Below are 5,665 nucleotides of genomic sequence, written 5' to 3'. Positions count from 1 at the left end.
GAAAAGCTGCAGGCCCTTTCTGTGCAGTGCTTAGCCTTACAACTCTTTTGACCTACCGAACCTTGCTCACTCTATTCCGTGCAATGTGGTCAAGCCTCCGGAGGTGCAGGAGCTGAGCAGTCGGCGACCTATTGCCTCAACATGCTTAGCCAAATGCCGGGGGAGATTCCATTCTCTAGGGCAGCAAGTGCCTGTGCAACCACTACCTTACCTTTTTTGTTTGGGTTTTGAGTCTACACACAGTCCCAAGCATAAACACCACACCACTGCAGAGAATTGTGCCAAAAAAGTCCCACCCCCACCCATTCCTTAAAATAGGAGACAGCTGAAGCGATCCATGATGACAATCCCTCCATCAAGGACAGGTCAAGGTGCATGGAGTTAATCTGGATAATAGCGGCTCTCAACTCCCGGGGAGAGGGTAGAGTTCTGACTTTTGAAGGTCCGAAGGGGCTCTTCAGGTGAGTCTTTCCGGGATCCACAGGGGATTCTCATCATCCTGTGGAAAAACACATATAGCTCCCCTGGATCTTATGAGAATAGGATCCGGGTCTCTCCAAAGACCAGTTAAGATATCTTTCCATTTTACCATTTCCTTTGGCCTTTCAGGTTCTGAGGTGTGGCGCTTGGCTGCAGTATGGCCCTGAGCGTCAATGTTTAGAAAATTAAGGGTAAAAAGTGCCATGGATATTGCAACTCTTGGCACCGAGGGTAAGGATGATCCCATTACCTCCTTTTGTTTGATTAAATAAGACTTAAGTGTGCGATGGGCACGTTCCACAATGCCTTGTCCTTGAGGGTTATAAGGTAGGCCAGTCAGATGAGTAACCTCCATCTGTCTGCAGAAGTGCCGGAACTTTTGAGAGGTATAAGCCAGCTCATTATCTGTTTTTAGGATATGAGGCTTTCCCCAGGCACCCCAGGCCTCCAAGCAGTGTTGAATCACATGCACGGCCTTTTCCCCTGTCAAAGGCGTGGCGCAAATTATGCCTGAGCAGGTGTCCACTGAGACATGAACATATTGGAGTTTTCCAAAGGAGGCAACATGTGTAACATCCATTTGCCACATCTGCAGCGGCCTAATGCCATGCGGGTTTATTCCTACATGAGGTGCAGGTAAAAATTCACAGCAGTTTTTACATTGAGTAACAATTTGTCTAGCCTCCTGCCTTGTCAAAGCAAATCAACGGTGCAGGGTTTCAGCCGTCACATGAAAGCGCTGATGAAATTCTTGTGCAGCTTGTATCTGGGTAGACAAGGCGGCAGCCATCAACTTTGTGGCCCGGTCTGCCAAATCATTCCCAGAGGACATAGGTCCTGGGAGCCCCAAATGTGCTCGAACATGGGTGACAAAAACAGGGAACCTCCTGTTTGATAGGGTAATTTGTATTTTTTGAAAGATACCTGCAACTCTGCTGGAGGGTCGTATTATACCAGCAGTTTCAAGGAGGTTGACCACATTAACCACATAGGAGGAATCTGACACAATGTTAAGTGGCCCCAGAAAGGCCTCAAGGACTTCCAGCACCACTTGGCATTCAACGATCTGGGGTGAGGTTTCATCAAATTGTTTAGAAACTACCTTATTCCCTATAACATAAGCCCCTACACCGGTTTTGGAACCATCAGTATAAACCACCATCCCATTCGGGATTGGATGCTTTGCTGTCATCTGTGGAAACACTATAGACTGATTTTGTGTAAATTGTAAGATTGGATGTTTTGGGAAATGATTATCAATTTTCCCTGAAAAGGAGGTAACCAACATCGCCCAGCATTAGATGTAGCTGTCAGAGTCTGAATTTGTGCAGCAGTGTAAGGTACAACCAAGAGATGAGGGTCCCTGCCAAAATGAGCAACAGCTGCTTTTATTCCCCGAAGTGCGAGCTTTGCGACAGCATCAGGATACCAATCAATGATCTTAGTGGGGGAAGCATTTGGGTGAACCCAAAGCAATGGCCCATGCTGCCATAAGATGGCGGTCGGTAACTTAGCCGTTTTAAAGACACATAGGCTGAATGGCAATGTATCATCTATGCGATGCAATTGTGCATCCTGTAGGGCCTTTTCCACCTTTTGTAGGGCTTGACAAGCAGCCGGAGTAAAGTTTCTGGGGGAAGAAATATGAGGTTCACCTTCCAGGATGTCGAAAAGGGGTTTTAAATCTGCAGAGAGGATCTTTAAAAAGGGTCTCAGCCAATTTATATCCCCCAAGAGTTTCTGGAAGTCATTTAAGGTTCTCAGATGATCCTTGCATATTTCTATTTTTTGTGGGATTATTTTTGTTGGGGTAATTACTGAGCCCAGGAAAAGACCGGTATCTGAGACCTGGACGTTCTCTGATGCTATCTCCAGTCCCCATTGTTTTAACTCAACTACCAGCATGGGGAATGCTTGTTGCAGGACCTTTATCTTCCTATGGCAGATAAGAATATCATCCATATAGTGAATCATAATCATGGTTGTAAATTGCTTCCTAACAGGTTCCAATGCCTTTTGGACATACAATTGGCATATAGTTGGGCTATTGGCCATTCCTTGTGGTAACACCTTCCATTGGAATCTCTTATCTGGCTCCATGTGATTGAGTGAGGGAACAGTAAAGGCAAACCTTTGCCGGTCCCGAGGATAGAGGGGGATGGAGAAAAAACAGTCCTTAATATCTATAATAATAAGCTTCCAATTTTGGGGTAGCACAGAGAGCAAAGGGAGGCCTCTCTGGAAAGGGCCCAGAGGGCGCATTTGGTTATTAAAGCCTGCAGGTCATGGAGCAATCTCCATTTTCCAGATTTCTTTTTGATAATAAAAATTGGGGTGTTCCAGGGAGAAGTGGAAGCTTCTAAATGCCCCAACTGTTCTTGCTCCTGTATAAGTCTTGTGACTGCTTCCAGCTTTTCAGAGGGTAATGGCCATTGAGAGACCCATACCGGGTCCTCTGTATTCCATGGTATGGGTCGTGAAGCCTCAACGGCCCCTAAATAAAACCCAGTCCTTTTCTACTTTGATTCCCTTTTTGTTCAATGGGCTCTATTCTACCTTGCTCCCTTCTGCCCAGGCCCCTTCCTGGTATATAGCCCATTTTTGTCATTATAGCTGATGCCTGAGGGGAATACTCATTGGTCAAGTTCATGCCCATGGCTTGTAACACATCTCGCCCCCACAAATTTACAGGGAGGGGCAAAACATAAGGGGTAAAGCGTCCCTGCCTGCCCTCAGTGATCCGCCAGACCAGGGCCGCAGCAATAACGGCTGGAGAGGATTGATATCCAAGGCCTTGAAGAGAATGAGATGAAACCACAGTAGGCCAGGATTTCGGCCACCAATGCAGTGAAATGATGCTTTTGTCCACCCCTGTATCTGTAATCCCCTCAAATTCTTTTCCGTTAACCAATAGTTTCATAGTTGGTCTCTCATCTAGGTGTATGGCCAGATATGCTGAATCATTACCAGTAGACCCCATGGCTCTTTTTTGGGAGGTGCAGGTCTCTCTATCCCCAAGGGAGGGCAGTAGCACTAATTCTGCGATCCTATCTCCCTGCTTTATGGAGAACATTCCCCGAGGGCTGGAGCAGAGGACCTGGAATTCTTCCTTATGATACGGATCCACGATTCCAGGATACACAATAAGTCCTTGTAAGGTCAAGGAACCGAGGCCCAAAATGAGCCCAATGGTAGCAGGGGGTAAAGGCCCCCGGAGACTGGATTGGGACCGGCTGAACATTCATTTGGGGCATTAATAAGAAGTTGGAGGCGGCACACAGGTCCACTCTGGAGTGTCCTCGGGAGTCCCTTCCTTCTCCGAGTTGCTTTTCTGGAACTGGTTCCATTTTTCTGAGGGCCCTGGGACCATGGGCCCCGCGGCCCATTTTTTGGTTGGGACGCTTTAGGTTCCTCCATAGGGGGTAAAAGCCTACCTTTTATGTCCCGCACAGATTTGCATTCGCTGGCCCTTTTCCACAGCGCTTGCACAGCTCCGTTTCCCTAGTCTTTTCAGGGGCTCTACAGTCCTTTTTAAGGTGCCCTGTTTTTCCACAGTTAAAGCAGGCTTTTCGGTCAGACATATTTCGTCGCCTTTGAGTTTGTAAGATGGCTGCAGCCAAGCCTGCATTAGTAAGGGGCCCTCCGAGTTCTCTGCAGATCTTTAATAGTCCTGTAAACCTTTACTTTTCTGGGGAGCTATGGCTGCTCGGCATTCTTGAGTTGCTTGTTCAAAGACTAATTGTTCAATCAGAGGCATGGCTTGTTCTGCATCACCGAATATCTGGCTAGCGACCTCCATCATTCTGGCCACAAAGTCTGAGAATGGCTCCTGAGGCCCCTGGACTATCTTTGTAAGATGTCCACCTGATTCATCCCTTTTTGTCAGTGCGTTCCATGCTTTAATGGCGGCAGCTGATATCTGGGCATATACGCTCCAAATGTAATTAGTTTGGTTGAGGGCATGTGGCCCCTGTCCTGTGAGCATTTCAAAGGTCCATTGTCTCTGATTTTCATTTTCTGCTGTGACATTGGCCTTTGCCTGTGCCTGGGCTGCGTCATACCAAAGAGCCTTCCACTCCATATATTGTCCCATATTGGGGAGCACTGCCTTTACTGTTGTCTCCCAATCAGTGGGTGTCATAGCATAGTTGGCTAGCCTTTCTACTTGTATTGATGTAAAATTGGCATTGACCCCATACTTCCGGACTGATTCAGCCAATTCTTTGATCTGATTATAGTCTATGGGAGTGTGTACTCTCGCCCCCTCATTTTCAAAGACTGGAAAAGCCATCTGCAATTTCCTTCACTCTTCTAATGGTAAAAAGGAGTCGGTACCAAATAATGGGGGTGCTGATGGAAGTACACCCGCTGGGTTAACAGGCAGAGGCCTCATATTTGCTTTCACTTTTGGCAGCCGATGTCTATCGGGGTGGTATCTGTCTTCCTCTAGCTCTGTTTCCTCGCTAGAGTCTAAAATCTCAGAGTCTGAGTTGCTCAGCTCCAAGGCCTCAAGTTTCACCGTAGGGTAGAGGCTAGGTTTTGAGTCTTTATTTCTCTTAAATTTACTGGGGTGTGACGGTTATTCCCTATTTTCTCTCCCCCCTTTTTTGTATCCTTGGGAGGGCCTTTTTTCTTAGACATGTCCTTCCTTTTTTGAGCTCCTAATCTCTCATCTCGTTCGGTTTCTGATATATTATCCTGTACCTCTTTAAGCGTTTTTTGACTCTCTGCTACTGTGGGATGGCAAGCCTCAATCTCTAGACAGTTTTTAATTAGGTCTCTCTGTTTTGAAGAGCCCATTATGCTGGCGGCTACCTGGGGTAAGCTTGGTCAAGAACTGGAACACCAGCCACGGTGAGCACATTATAAGACCAATGTGAACCAAAGAAGAATAAAGACTAGAATTAAGGCTTTTACTAATCCATCCCATGGTGGTGACAAATTAAGAACAAAGTCAAAAAAGAAGGTGTCAGAATAAAGCATACCTCTCCGAACTTACCTACCTGCAGTTCTGAATCCGCCCCGTCCGAGGGGTCTCCTCGGTGCCGGCGATGTTAACAAGTTCCCGGGTTTTGGCACCAGATGTCCCTTGAGATTGTCCTGCCAGCAAGAACAACACAGGACACTCAGATCCTTCTGCAGTAAAGCTTTTATGCGTCTTGAGAGAGAGAGCATAAGCTTACAG

The 5,665-nt window shown here is 46.8% G+C and overlaps 1 pseudogene; it reads right to left on the bottom strand.

The window, feature by feature from the left end:
• Positions 1–546: 546 nt before the first annotated feature.
• Positions 547–4,813, bottom strand: LOC113836336 (annotated as a pseudogene).
• Between the last annotated feature and the right edge of the window lie 852 nt (positions 4,814–5,665).

The sequence above is a fragment of the Cricetulus griseus genome, chromosome 6, assembly GCF_003668045.3.
Source record: "Cricetulus griseus strain 17A/GY chromosome 6, alternate assembly CriGri-PICRH-1.0, whole genome shotgun sequence".
NCBI classification, from domain to species: domain Eukaryota; kingdom Metazoa; phylum Chordata; class Mammalia; order Rodentia; family Cricetidae; genus Cricetulus; species Cricetulus griseus.
This window is presented reverse-complemented; position numbering and strand designations above follow the sequence as displayed.